At 36.5% G+C, this 16,541-nt stretch overlaps 1 pseudogene; it reads left to right on the forward strand.

Moving 5' to 3' along the window:
* LOC141434802 (probable beta-hexosaminidase fdl) overlaps positions 1–16,541 on the forward strand; it is a 168,433-nt pseudogene that overhangs the window by 140,796 nt on the left and 11,096 nt on the right.

Below are 16,541 nucleotides of genomic sequence, written 5' to 3' on the forward strand. Positions count from 1 at the left end.
TGTTTTTCGTTGTTCTGTTTGGGTGTGCGCTAAGATTTGATCTGACAATAACTTTTTAAATACTGGCCAGTAACAACTCTAGAATTTTAAACTCAGAGCGCGTTTATCATTGTTTTCCGGCAAGCATGCAAGGTTCTCGATGTCACACAACCAAGATAGTTTTATTTTTGACACTGGCCAATGAATTTGGACGTGTTGGTTTAAATTTAGAACGCTAAACTTTTAATTTGAGTTTGGAGTTGTTGCCAAATATTGGCGTATTGGCGACGGTTGGCGCGTCTATCGCAAATGTGGGAGTTTCGTGCCCCGGCTCTCCCCTGAGCGGTCGTCCCATCTCGCCCGAGGTAAGCATTGCTGTTTTACTAGACTAGCTTTTGACCGTGACTTCGTCCGTGAGGTTTTTATGGGCTACCGAACTACATCACTTCTCGTATTTCAGTTCTTGCTCTTTGCTCACATTCCTATCGGAGTTGTATATCGGAAATGTATTCAGGTAGATATAAAAAACATGTATAGATATACGATTTTATGAGCGTACTTTCTCGAGATACGATTCGAATCACTTCGAATCGACTTCTCTTAGCTTAATGCAGTTACTTATCACTTTCCGGCCGGCTCAATACAATCCTGAGCGCGCGTGAATCATCTTTTCGCGAACCACAATTAAATGTCATTTTACGGAAAAACAGCTTCTTGGCCGTAAAGGGTTATGACTATAGTTATATATAGTCATAATAGTAGTAATAAGACTATTGTGACTGCTAGCGTTCGTAGTTATGTTAGTTTGCAAATCAGAGTGACTGATAAATGTTTTCCAACGACTAACCTTTACACGTATCTCCTGAATCCATAACAATTTTACTGCTTAACCGTGTTTAATTGTTTGTCTTGTTATAATCTATCTTTTGAAGTTTTTTATCGTTTGTTAATATTTTATCTTAAAGATTACAGCAGAAATCGTCGCAAACATAGTATCATTGTCATAAATCGGATCTTCGTGATGACAACATCGGTACTCTTTCTAACAGCATCCGCGATAGGGAGAGCATGGGAGTTAAAAAAACAACCGACGATAGAAAAGTAGGTACTATTTTAATACCAACGACATAGGAAAGATAACAATAACGACTAGACATCAATAACGGACGCTCTTTGATTTTATCTGCGCCCGTGTGCAACTTTTACTTTTATAAAAAGATAATAGGATTTTTGTTTATTATTATTATAGCGATCAAAAACCTTATGAACCTTTTGTTTAAATAATGAACTCCTTGGACAACACACATGACGTAACTTCTTCTCTTTTCAAAAAGGCTTATTTCCTCGTCAATCTTTTCAATCTACAGCTTACCGTCACAGTAATAAGGTTAGATTTACAATGCCACTCACATGGACATAAGTTTTTTTTGAACAATTCATCGTCAACTAATCACCGGCCAGCATCATCTAAATGGAACTGGAAACCGCGTGTTGCCCTTTGCTTACTGTACCGGCAATTAAAAAAGGGGTTTTAGTGAATGTGAATGAAGGAGAACGTAAACGTATTGTTGGTTGCTTTGCAATAATTTCAACTTAAATGAGGAGTTATTTTAGTTACCATGTTACTATCAACGTGTAAGCCAAAATAGAGTTTTTTGGCCAAAACGGCGTCAACGGCGATTTTATGGAATCTAATTTAGATTTTATGTAATCTAATTGATTACACTTGGGGACAAGGGGTTCCATTCGCGATCCATAACATTGCAAGCCATAATTTTAATGTTTGTCATAATGATCACTTGCCAAAACTATTTTTTCTCTAAAGCCATGAAATTTTCAGGAACTTTGAAATTAGCATCCTGTAGGACTTTATTAGGTTAGGTTAGGTTTATTTTATAACAATCAGGAATTATTTATAGTTTTCAAGAAAAAAGTGCTATGGCAAATGATCATTATGGCAAACATTACATTATGACTTTTAATATGTATGGATTCCAATATAGATCCGAGATTAACACAGATTAATAATCACCCAATCAAATTGTAGCAAAGCAAAGAGTATTTGGGTCAATCAACTTTTTTACCCACACTAATCTGTCCGCGACATTTTTCAAACAATTGCAGATTTTTGTAAGTAAACATGTTTTTTCTGTAATTTAATAGATGGTGTACATGAATACATACCATCCTACGTAAGTTTAAGCTATTAAACCGTGAAATATCTTGTTGGAAGTACGATTTTTTGGTAACGCCAGAGACAATTTTGGTAACGCAGGAGACGCCCAAAGTGTCGTAAAATAGTTGATTGGCCCATTTATAAAATCCATTTACACCTTCCTAACTTATTTTATTTATTCCTGTCACTTCTAAGCAAGGACGTCGCATGCCCCTCTTATCGTCCGACGTAAGACGGATGGTGTAAATCCGCTTTACTCACAATGTAACGTACGATTTTTCATCTTTTTCATCCCTTGATGTTGCCAGCTGTGTCATGTCATCCTTCCATTGGCGACGGCGCGGCGTCATAACATAATACGCTTCCTTGACCCTTTCGATAAGATATAAAAGAAATTTTGTTAATAGACTCTTTCGCGCGCTTTTGTTGCTGTACCTGCTCCTTTTTTACCCGACTTCAAAAAAGTAACGCGTGCATTTGGTCTTGGTAATCACCATTTGGTGGACCACAGATAGCCCTAGTTACTAGTCAATGACAAGTAGGTATTGTTGCGATATGATTACTCAAACTGTTGTCTGTTACCGTTGCACGTCGAAACCGCTGAACCGATTGAAATGAAATTCGGTGCGATGATAGTTTGAGACCCTGGGAAAGAATTCTTACAATCAGTGCGTAGTTCCCGCGGGGTAGCGATAATCCAATTTTTTAAGCTAGTTTCGTGTTAACAATTAAAATTTTAACGAAAACTTATTTTTATTAATAACTCAAACGATAAAGATAACGAACGATAACGATAGCAACGATATTAATGCATATTATGATTTAAAAAAACGCTTTTTGTTTTAATTTGCTCTTCAGATACCAAGATCTTATATGAGAGAGAGAGAGAGAGAGAGAGAGAGGGAGGAACATTTATTTACACATATTCGATACACATAAAAATACATTAGATGGAAAAAAATAACGTCGAATAGTATAAAGTGGACCCCACTCAGCATAATGTTACGGCAAGCCGCAATATCCTATAGCCTATCCTATAGCGATGTCCTTATAAACTCTTAATTTTTAATCTTAGATTTAATATTTTCTTTCGTTTTAACCGACTTCGAAAAGAAGGAGGTTTTCAATTCGTTTGTATTTTTTTGTGTGTTTGTTACGCCATATCTCCGCCAATGAGGGCTATCGTTTTTTGTCTCACTAGATGGCGCACTGTTGCGTGAGGTAAGCGTGAGGTTTTTAAGTATGGCTTTCAAAGTCTGTTATTACGGGCGTGAAAACAAAGTTTAGATTAAAATCATATTTAATACACCTTAAAACCGTACCATAAAAATATCGAGCATGCCACAGTGTTGCATAGTCCCCGTTTTGTTCGGAAAAAGGGAAAAGGGCAAAGGGTTGACAACTGTCTCAAAACACAGACATTCATTGCCCCGGAACGCATATTTGCCATAATTAATTTCAGATATTGCAAAATATTCACAAAATTATTCTAATTATAAAGAAACCCGCGTAGCTCACCCAAAAACTATGAGATTTGACATTTCGGAGACCTCACGCTACACTAGCGCCTCTAGTGGCGAATTCATACGCAATAGCCCTCATTGTGGGCCGAATTTTAATTTTTTTTTGTGCTAAAAGACATACTTCCGAGGTGGTGCCATTGTCACCAAGTCAGTATCTGATGATGGGATCTTAAACAAATCGAGGGCAACCCTCGAATTTTAAAAGCACACATATAGCGATTTGTTATGGGATGACTGACGGATCTAAGAAAACAAATACACTTACGATAAAAAAAAACATTGTCACTGGGCATTTCAAAAACTGGTCATGGCAGATTTTGGCAAATTAACACCAATTCAAGTATTTACATTCTGAAAGTAATTTGATGAACTGGACCCGATAAAGAATACCGTAGGTACCGGTACCTACTCTGTTATAAAATAATATAACTATGCCGTGTTTAAACTTCATAGAATCATTGTAAGTTGCACTTTGGCTACAAATGATCACTAAAAATCATGTTTTTTTTTTTATAAAAATAGAATCGACTACAAAAATCTTGAAAATAATTTTCTACTTGTTTGAAGTCGGTGCCTCAGCACGAGTCAGCAGGATAGTGATTGAAGCCCTATATGTATATAAGTAGTATGTAGGTGAGGTAGACGACTATAGTTTCATTCCTGCTGGCTTGTGCTGAAGCACCGACTTCAAACTAGTAGAAAAATATTTTCAAGGTTTTTGTACTCGGCTCCATTTTTTTTTTTTTAATTGTGCCTTTAAAACAACAAAACGCAGCCAGTGCTAAAGCAAGTTAGGGGAGCTTCACCAACTCGTCTTGGTCTTGCCAATATAAATATTGCATTCTTCAGAGTCTCGCCTTTGTTGATCCAGTTACACACAGTTTTTAATATTGGCAATAAAAAACAAAAAGCTTTCCGTTTGAGAAAGCTGACGTAGATCAGAGAACACAATATCGAGTAAATGCCATTTAGGGAACAATATTTTCTGTCACTTAAATTTACCGCGGCCGGCGAAGTGCCAGAACCGAAAATTTCTTGCTAACACTTGTATGATGAATACGAGAGTTTGTAGTAGGCACTTGAGTTTTGCTTGTTTGTATGTATTTAAGTATATATGTATGTCTATCCGTTGTTTAGCACCCATATAGAACAAGCTTTGCTTAGTTTGGGGCTGGGTCAATGGTGTAGAGAATATATTATATATTTATTATGAATCTATCGTCTTTGTTATTATTTAATATCATTTTATCCACCCATATAGCTGCTTTGCTAATATAGTTATTGACATTTAGGGTCTTATTGTGGTAATTTGTGAGAACATATTATTATTATTATCATTTCATTCATTGTAATACATAATATGACATATCGTCAAATTTCAGTTCAATTATTTAATGATCAATATTATTATCCAGTGATTATATTTAATTTTTAGGTAGCCATTTCCATATTGTTTGGTGATTCAGTTTTATTGACATATTATTATTTTGGAAACCAATATAATTATTTGATGATCAATATTATTTCCAAATATTTTTTATTAATATTTAGGTAAGGTAACCGTTTTAATACTATTTGGTGATTCAATTTAGGTGACAGATCTTTTAGGAACAAATATTATTTATTAGGTCACCAAAAATGTACCTATTTATTAGGTGATCAATAAAATTATACCCTTTATTTATTTTGAAAAAGAAAACTGAGAAAAAAGAGTAGAAATCAAATGAGCGCTTGATATTAATTTCTTCGTACTGTCACATTTTTTCGTAAAATCCTTGAATATGGCAACTTGATTTAGTTCCTTTTTTCACCCGCGTTATACTGCTTATTTATTTAGTCTAGGTATATAGTAGGTATTTAGTTGATTCGTGACCACAGCCGCTGCAATATGGTCGAAACGTCCAAGTAATATTATAGCTGTACCCACTTAAATAGTTAGTGATCAAATCCGTGATAGAATAGCGAAAGTTCAAAACATTATATTGTAATGTTAATTTAGTCTATAATGATAATTGTGTGTATATTATACCAAACTATTTACCTACCAAAAGCAATAGTCCTAAATTTTATTTAAATAAGTAGTAGATAAACGTTCGTGGAATTCCAGCACTTTTAATGATATGAACCAATCGCTTTCTAGTTCTAATTCCATAATTCATTGTGCTCATTGTCTTTCAATAATAAGTTAATTGCATTGAAAGAACGATTGAAAGTACCTTATAATTTCATTAACTATGTTTCATGAATAATCAAAACTACCTAATTAAATTCTGAATCTCAAAATCCCAGTGTTCGTAGAAATTTAACTAGGCAATCAATAATCTAGTTTTCACGAAACATAAAACATGGTGTATGATGAAACGAACTCCCGCCGCGAATAGCTGGGCTTGCTAATGAATGACTGGCCTCTTAATTAGATCACCTAATGTGATTAGCTTTTAAACTCTAATTACATTTGTCTGTTACATCACCTTTTGTCCAAAAGTATGCTTAAGTTCGTAAAATTGTGTTTTCTTTTTGCTCGCTCAATGTACAACAATCCATCATATTTAACGTTCTGCCAAATATTCAATATTGTGCTGACTTCAACAGAAAAATGCTGATGAATAATCGAAAAGAGCATAAGAGAGTCAGGGTCCAACTAAGACATGTCTGAATACAAATAAAATGATTTAGGCAATAAACTAAACCATTTTGGGGACCTTTTGAAAAGTGTAATATTGTAGCTAACACAGAACTACTATAGTATATATATAAAAAAAAACATTTTGAAGTAACTCGTAAGGAAAGCGTTGCTAATGAATGATAAAGAGGCAGTTCCTCCTGAGGTCGTTCTGTCCGGCGCTATAACTTCTTTCACACTGACAGATGACAAAGCGTCTCAGACTCGATAAAGCGCGCCACGCATGGCAACACTGGGCGTTTAAGTACTGTTAATCTTTGCTCCACGAAAATTTATTGCTTTATAATATAATGCCAAAATTAAAATCGTTTTTTGCCTTTATTTACGAGTTTTTTAGTACCAATAAGCAATAATGTTTTTGAGTTCCATTCACCTCCGCGAAGTAACACGGTAAATTTGACTGTTATTTTTCTCGCTTATTTAATAACCAAGACAAATTTAAGACCAGATTTAAATGCTTAAATAATCAACATAAAACTTTCAATGTGTACTCTCTAAACAAATAAATCAGAAAGTATAAACATATCTGAAACTATAATGTTCCCCGCGCAATATAGAGATGGAGGTGCATTTTACCGTATAGGGCGATTCATCTTAGTAGCGATTTCCTTCGTGAAGTTATTGTATGGCGTCGTGCATGGTAACAATACTTCGTGCTCTTTTACTAAACTCGCGGTAGTGTTGCCTGCCCTCAACTCAGAACTTCATGATAAAATGAGAATATACTTTTTATTAAGTTTTTTTCATCAAAAGCGAACTCTACTTGTAATCTGTACTACAGGGCCGCTTTAGGGGAAACGGGTGGAAGCTTGACCGGGGCGGCTGCCTGGGACACCAGGTACTACAGGGCGCCGCGATCTTAATTTATTTATACCTATTTTTATCGATCTGAAGGAAAATTCGACTCAGCGTCGTAACTTTTATAAGACTTATCTCGTAGGACTCTATGTCTAGCAAACACGACTTGGCATTCATTTCGTCTCTTGTGGTATCTAAAAGGACGCCTAAGGCGTGACTCGTCAGCGGCGCATACTCGTAGATGGCTAAGGCCAGCCCTGTCTGTGTATCCTAATTCTAACTAATCGGGACTTATATTATAAATGTAACCATGTGATCGTATGATGGTTTGCTACGCTTTCACGTTTATAGTTCTTGACGGATCGTGCTGAAATTTACGGGCAACTGCTTAGTAATTTATACTGCTCGAACTAAAATTACAAATACATGTAGTTATCGTCTAAATCTTACGCTAACGGGGTAGAGGAATGGACAAAATGTAAGCCAAGACCATCAATTTATGTGCAAACGACTAAAACAATTAATTAAGAAAATCTAGTACTTAGATAAATTATGCGCAATACACTAAAAATATCATACCATACTACTTTTACGCAGTTTGGCAAACATTTGCATTTTTACGATTTTATATAGAAACTAGTCTTTTTACCAAGTTGGCAACATTGGTTACGTTTCGATTCTTGAATTCAGATCAATCATGGTTTTGTTTACGTTTCATTAGGTTGGCGAAATTAGACACGGGGTAAACATCGATTTGGTTCAAAAGTTTTATATGTAACAAGCTTTTAACGGCTTGGCTCGCGCTACATATATTTAAAGCTATTTACAATCTTACGATGTATATCTTGAGTGTGGCATAAAGATTATGTTGCTACGAATATTGGTTTAATACAAAGGAAGTTAGAAGTTTTAGGTTAAACGGATGTTTTTATGCATACAAATATATTTATTTCGTTATCACAGGTGAATTATATGATACAGATGACATTTGATTTAAAAATAGTACAGCTATGATTTGCCGGTTGGCGTACAAAGTTACTTATTTCGTTTTTGTTTTAAATTTATTATACCACAGAACTAATTAGTTCTATATTAATATAAGTAAGTCAAATGGTACAAACAGTTGTTAATTAAATTACATATAAAAATTGATAAATCAAAATTTTAGAAATTTATGTCAGCATCACTAATATCACTAATATAATATATCTAAAGTTTGGTTGTGTCACCGCCCCAACAACACAAAACAAGAACCAACACAACTTGCGCCATTTTTCTTGCGTCTAAACTGGGCTTTACAGTGCTATATTAATTAAGTCGACATTTCGAGCCCTTTACAGGTTTCAATACTCATGGTCACTATACATATTGGTTTTCAAGGTTTTCTCGTGGCCGTGAAACCTTCGAAAAGCTTGAAATGTTGGCTGAATATTATTTGATTTAATTAATTTTATCGATGTACAGTCAGCGGAGAAAGAAGCGCCACACACATTATTATTATTTATTTCTTAACCTACTCCATAACCTTTACCTATTTGTAACAACACACAACAACACAAGTGGACAAGGCCCTCTTGATCTCCACATCTCCCTATCCAGAGCAACATTTGACGTTTGAGTTCCACGTCCAGGTCGTTTCGCCATCTCTGCCTCCGCCAGGCTTCCTGTCGGTGACATTACATGAGGAAACTAAAATGGCCTACACACAACTCTACTGTCAAGACATGAAAGTGTTATAATATTTCTCACCTTCCTGCCGACTATTATCATTTGTTTCACTTATCTGTTTAATTCAACTGTAACAGGCATTCATCGGTCAGGTCACTTTCCTTTATTGGCATGTCTCTATACTTACCTTTGCGTGTTTCCGGGACTGACTCCCATTTGCACGGGCCTCGTAAATAAATGATCATTTAAGTGTCGTTATGTGGAGCCAATGACCTGAGCAATGCACGCGAGGCTATTTCCAAAGGATAAAGTCCATTGACATTCGTTACAAACTTTTAATGACATCTTCCTACTAAATATACATACTGTTGGGTGTTAAATTTCGGTATTCCTCCGAGACACGCTCGCAAATACTGGCCATCAAGAACGCTGTTTGAAATTGGATATAACACCACGATTACAGTGTTTGGTTTTAAATGTTATGGCGAGTATATGGTATCTTTTTGTTTGTGGCCAGATATATTTGATCTCTGTTATTTCGGTAGACTCCTAAGTTTAAAATATAGATTGATACCAAGTTCGACCTAGAGAAAGAATGTTAGATACATTATAGTTGCTTTAAAGAGGTAGACAACTACCCCTTTTAGTAACATGTAGGCTTTGTGTTTAACAGTTTAAGTGGTGGATCAAACAACACCAAGTAATTAGGTATAATACAGCTTAATCACGTTCCAGTAATAATGGACGGCGGTTAACGACAGCCAATCCCTCGTTTAACTAACTTAAATTAAACGTTAACGGTGGGATATTTCCTCGTTTAGGCTGGATTACTCACTAAGTCACCACGAGCGACGTCCAGTGTTTTTTTTTACATGCTTTTATTTAGTTTCACCTTTCTCAGTGTCTGCGTGTAATTAAATGTAATAAAAAAAATATCCACTTCCAGCGAATGGATTAACTTGATATTTAGTATACTTACTTAGATAATATGAATATTGGATATCAATGCAAAGCATACTCAATTAAAAGTCATCAGGAGACCCACTTGCTCGTTTGCCATCCAGTCGAATTAAAAAAAAAGTACACTTAGCAAAAAAGCTGCCAACTTTTAGAACTTATTTTTAGACATACTCGTAGAACCGATGGCTGATGGGGCATAAAGGTGCTTCGTCCTTTAAAATTTGCATATTTGATAAAGTTACAAAGACGAAATATTTAGAAATTAAAGTTGTATTGTAATGCACCTTTCTCTCTCTCTCTCTCTCTCTCTCTCTCTCTCTCTCTTAACTCTCTCTCTCTCTCTCTCTCTCTTTTCTCTCTCTCTCTCTCTCTCTCTCTCTGTGGGACTCTCATATAGGCTCTTTCTCTCTCGAATACTTTAAAACCGCGTTGCGGGTTAACAAACGCTCCATAGTGTGTTCGGATTTTAAAAACAAAAATATTAAAAAATGGAACCGACTACAAAAGGCTTTAAAATAAAAGGTAAGTAGGTACTAGTACTTTCCATAAGTCACCGGCAATTATACCTGATTGTAAAAAACAGTTAATATATCTAACGCAACTCTACATACTATGGGTTCATCCTCTCTGGGTCGTGCTGAGTCTACCGACTTCGAGCTAGTACTGTACCTACTTACCTAAAAAATAGTTGTTCTAATCAATTTTGTAGTCAGACAATTTACAGCGATACTTACATTTTCCTGCGATATATTTTACTTCTAGCAATCTCTGGAGGCTCTCCCTTATTTTTTCACGCAAATCGCGACTGCCGAATCCAATTCGAGGCTGGATATTTCATTTATGTTGTTTAGTGTAATTTCCACTGCGGTCTTTTTGCAAAGCTTTTTTATTTTGATGGAATACCGTTCCTGGAGTTGCGGTAATGCGATTCGATAAGAACATAAGAACTATTTAACAACGTGTGTGTATCCTTTGGACAAAGACGGATATAACGTGTTGATTATGGTATTTCTAACCTACGTACAAAGCCTCGCTCGTACCAAACGCCACAGTATTAACGGAGAAATGACTGATACTTCGGAACATACAATTTTTTTTTGTTTCTTTATTCAACTAATTAAATAATTCACAAGTACCTGGGCGACCGAGCTTTGCTCGGGCTAAAACTCTACAATAAGCGTTTTCCCAGAGATAAGACCAAGCCAGATCGATTTGTCATCCCCGAAAACCCCCACCCACATACAACCAATTGATAATTCCTTTTTTGAAGTACGGTTTAAAAGGTGCTTAGGTAGTTACTAGTAACCTTTCCATAAACCCAATTATTACCTGATTTAAACAGTTAAACACTAAACAAACTCTGTTAGTATGAATTGCTGATAAGGTATAGGATAATCTGAGGCTATTACAAGATATTACTGTTATGACTGTATTAAACCTATAACATAGTGTCCCACTGCTGGGCAAAGGCCTCTCCTCTTGACTTCCACATCTCCCTATCCAGAGCTATATTTGGTCAGTTCCGCGTCCAGGTCATCTCGCCATCTCCGCCTCGGCCTGCCTTGCCGTCGGTGCCCGTCATGTGGCACCCACCGGCTTTGTGCGCCCATCTTTGTGGGTGCATCCGGCAGACATGCCCGGCCCAGTCCCACTTAAGTTTGGCTGTCGCTTTTCCAACATCAACTATTCGAGTCTTGGAGCGCAATGTGGTGTTCCGGATACGATCAGTCCTTTTCTTCAAGAATACAAAAAGAAAAAGACAATTGAAAACTAAATTACAAGTCATAATGACCAAATAATAATTAGAAGTATTTATTTAACATACAATTAGTTTAAATGTTTAAATAAACAATCATCAACCAAATTTCAAGTAGCTGGGCGGAGCGTTGCCGGAGATTCTGATTATAACATTACCAGAATAAGATCGTTAGATAGATTAGTCATCACTGAAAAGGAACTCTACCTTTAATTTATTTCACTGTCCGTCCGTAGACACGTTGTATATTAAAAAAGTGTAACATTACAGGTTAACCGAACGAGCAGTTGGAAAAGAATACACTTTATAAAATACTGTCTTGTCCGAATACTGCGCATGCCGATACGAAACAAAACATAACGAAAACCTATTTTAAGATTGTTTCTTGTCAACAATGACGTAAAAATCTTTAACGTGGGTTTGTCATAAGTAATTTATTCAGTACTTACGTACGTCACAACAGTTAAAGATAGAATATCTTTAATTGCTTAATACAAATGTTCAAGGGCTGCTTTTTAACAAAAATATTAGACTCAATTGCCTTCAATAGGGTATTTGTTTGACGCCTGTAATTACAAGACACTGCCCTAATAGAAAATGTTTAATTAAGAAAAAGATTCATTTTCAATTAAGTAACTTAACTGAAAAATCAAATAGTAGGTTTGAAATAAATAAATAAGTCGCTTGAGTTGCCTAACAAGTGACGTCAAATTCAATCCCACTAATATTATAAATGCGAAAGTTTGTAAGTCTGTGTGTTTGTTTGTTACTTCATCACACCAAAACAGCTGAACCGGTTTAGATGAAATTCAGTATACAGGTACCTACTTTGCGTCCCCGGGAAGGACATAGCATAATTACCGCGGGATAGTGAAAACTAATTCTACGCGGACTGAGTCGCGGGTAACAGCTAGTACTATAAAAAAACAATGGGGGAATTCCGTTTTGACAGCTGTCAATTGATTGACGGTTCGAAAGACTATTGTTTCAAGCCCACTTTTTATCCGTGACGTCAGAAACGTCTTCGATTGTTAAAACCGTCCATAGAATCGATGGCGGTGAATAATAAAGCATGGGGCAGGCTAGCCGGTTGGACCACGTATGCCACAGTCAGTGGTTATTAAATGGTAATTGTATCTTCATTGACATGGTTACCTAGTTGGCAGTATCGATTCTTTAATGCATGTGGGAAAAAGATATATATTATTTTGTAATTTTCTATTTTTACTGTAGTTTTCCATACTCCGGTAAAATTTATTATATAAACAATTACTTTGCTTACGCGCGTGGTTTTGCGTGGTCGCGGCTGAGCAAGGTAATTGTCTATAGTTCATTCATAAGGACATCCGCAAAGAAATGCCTGATTCAATAAATTATCCGCTAAAACTATCACAGAGTAATCAGGCTGCTCTGTTTTTTACTCATACAATACACTTATTTATAATCAGGTGAACGTGCTAATTAATATGACAAAAAATCGTTAAAATGAGAAAGCAAGACAAATAAACACATTTTCTCAAACATGTTCGGAAATCCATGCGTTAATGTCACGAAATAAAGACATGAAGTTTCTCATTTATGGCTCCCTACATTACTTCTGGGCCTAGGTCATAAGGAATGTATGAAAATCCATTATTGTCCGCTGCTGACTAACATTAAACTGACAAAGGAATAATTACAAACAGCCAACCACCGCTAGACTACATCTCAAAGACGGCTGAACCGATTTTAATGAAACATAGCCAAGAATCACCGCAAGGAAACTCACTATCACATTAAAAAAACCGCATCGAAATCGGTCCATCCATTTAAGAGCTACGATGCCACAAACAGACAGAAAGAGATTCTCGGCAAATTATAACAGCCCTCTTTTTGTGTCGGGGGTTATAAAGGACAAGGTGTATAAGTATGCGTAGGTATTTTCTGCGACTGCATTCGGAGTATATTTTTCTGTGGTTTTATGAGCACAACTATACTGAGCGGCAAAAAATGGGGCCCTCAATTGTATGCAGTAGATAATAGGTACTTTTGTATGTAGAGTCGGATAAATTTTGTGCCGCTAAGTATATCTTTACTTACTCATAAAATCATTATCTTTAAGTTTTTCTTAGACTATACTAACGACCCTATACTATACTTCACATAACTTCTCGAAACTTTAGCGACGGGGCAGGATTTGTTATAAGCAGGGGTCGGACAAAAAGATGATTTCAAATAGTATTTTTGATTTTCATAAACAATTATCACATCATTTATCAACCTCTTTATTAAACGATATGAAATTTATTTTATTAACTGAATTCCATTGATTTATTTACGATTATTTTGTTACTTCATTAATGCTACTTTGTTACTACATGTCACACGGAAGTTTAAATAAAAACATTATCTTGTGTGCAAGATTACGTCATTTTTACGTCATCCGCACTTTTTGTCCGACCCCTGGTTATAAGTAAGTTTTTTTTTGTAGTCGAAAGTTAGTTTCTCTTTTCGAACTTTTGTTATTTCTTGAACATGGAAAATCGCTCTCTCGTTGGACTTTATGGCTGCCTAAGAATATCCTATTTCGGAGCAAATAATACCAGAAACAACTGACAAACAAGCAAGCAGACTTGTTTACGTCCGTAAAGCCCAGCCTTAATGTTTAACGCACTCTGAATCACAATTGTTTTCACCACTTCATTCTGTCCAATGTCCAAAGATGAGGGTAGAAAGAGATGGCGAATGCAATCGCGAGCGTCCAAGCGTTAGGCAATACGGGTTCGGTTTATATATGTTATAAATAAAAATCTTGCCAGTTGCATTTCGTTGCGGCATTCGTTTGACTACTTTGAGCTCGTCCGCTTTACGACGTCGCATGTAATGCAAATTGCGCGAATCTTTTAAGTCCTAATTGAGCCTAATTGGAAGTATTCATTGCCTTTTACGCCACCTGATTACACTGTCACTTGTTTTTTCGTATAAAATCCTGAAACTGCTGTGTCGAGGTCATTTACCTCCCATTTTAAAGGTATACAGACATAATAGGAGTCTCAAGAACATCCAAAAGATTGTGTGAAGGGTGTATTAAGATAGATAAATAGAGCTATCATACGCGATGGGGTCGCCAACCTGCACAGGTATTCACTGTCTACGGCCCGGCACTGTTTACAATTTTTATGAGAGATGATACATCGTCGTAGAATCTCGTGATCAAGATACATAATTGAGGCCCAAATACATTAAATACATGATACATTAAATAATGACAGATTAACACAGACCACGCTCCGACACGTATCATCAGGCCCGTCAACATCGTGCCTAAACAAATAATTCACACGACTATACCACGTCGCACGTACTTCAAATATCGACCTATTGCTTAAATATTGCACTACGCGCGTCACAGCTCAGAACTTCTACCGGTATAATACTAGTGCATACTTTATGCCGGCCTGGTAAGTTTACAACAATGTCCTTAGACGTTTTTAAGTTTTAATTAGGTGTTTTTTATTATTACAAGCTTTTAACTCAACTTGCAGCGTTCTTATGTTGTAGTTTCAAAATTTGCTAACCATTTATCTACCACTTCCGGGTATCCAATCGAGTTGGGATATATTGAGCTACAACCGTCCGTCGTTACAATGGTAGTGAAGTTCTTTCTGGTGGTGCTATCACGATCGTTTTCGCGGAATAGTTTTTGTGAAAAATTTCGTTTTGTAATACACTTATCATCAACGTTTTTATCAACTTTATTATTGCATTGCATTATCTCCGAAGCTTTTTAGGGTTCCGGTGCCAAAATGGCAAAAACGGAACCCTTATAGTTTCGCCATGTCTGTCTGTCCGTCCGCGGCTTTGCTCATGGACTGCGAGAAAGCTGTAGTTTTGCATGGATATAAATGTAAACTATGCCGACAAAATAGTTTAATAAAATTTATAAAAAATTTTTTTTAGGTTACCTCCCATAGACGTATAGTGGGGGGTGATTTTTTTCTCATCCAACAGTGTGGGGTATCGTTGGACAGGTCTTTTCAAACCATTACGGGTTTGCTAAGACGATTTTCCGATTCAGTGATTTGTTTGCGAAATATTCAACTTTAAAGTGCAAATTTTCATTAAAATCGAGCATGTCCCCCCCCCCCTAAAATCTAAACCAGTGGGTGGAACTTTTTAAAAAATTCAGGATGGTAGTAAGTATATCAAACTTTCAAGGAAAACCATACCGGCTAAGTTTGCTTGAGAATTATTAGTAGTTTAAGAGTAAATAACAGCCTAAGGTATAACCTAAACTATGGAAGATTCCGTATAAAATACGAAATCCTTAGTAAAATATTACTTAATTTTTTCGCAATGGATACGGAACCCTATTTCGGGTGTGTCCGACACGCTCTTGGCCGGTTTTTTTTATATCTAAATATCTATTTTCTGTGTTGCTTATTATTTAAGGCATATACACAGTACTATTTCTATCGCCCCCAATTACGCTAAAACCCAAAACTACCAAAGCGCGAAACAGGGAAAAACTAATATCCGAATAATAAACTCCGCGCGAAACTATACCATCTTCTCAAGCGAGTTAAACCAACTAGAGAGGTGGACCCTTGGAACGCTGGACCTCCCCTCTTGGTAAGTGTAAGGTAAGACCAGCTTCGATCCACAATACTACGTACGTACGTATTGTTGATCGAAGAAGACCAGCGACCATGCCTGTCATATATGTGCGAAAAATCCAAAATAGATATATAGGTAGTAGTTAATTTTGCAAACGAGTAAGTGGGTCTCCTGATGGTAAGAGTTCACCATCGCCCATAAACATCTGCAACACCAGGGGTACTGCAGATGCGTTGCCAACCTAGAGGCCTAAGATGGGATACCACAAGTGCCAGTAATTTCACCAGCTGTCTTACTCTCCACGCCGAAACACAACAGTGCAAGCACTGCTGCTACACGGCAGGATCAACGAGCAAGATGGTGGTAGCAATCCGGGCGGAGCTTGCACAAGGTCCTACCACC

The sequence above is a fragment of the Choristoneura fumiferana genome, chromosome 14 (genome assembly GCF_025370935.1).
Source record: "Choristoneura fumiferana chromosome 14, NRCan_CFum_1, whole genome shotgun sequence".
Lineage (NCBI taxonomy): Eukaryota > Metazoa > Arthropoda > Insecta > Lepidoptera > Tortricidae > Choristoneura > Choristoneura fumiferana.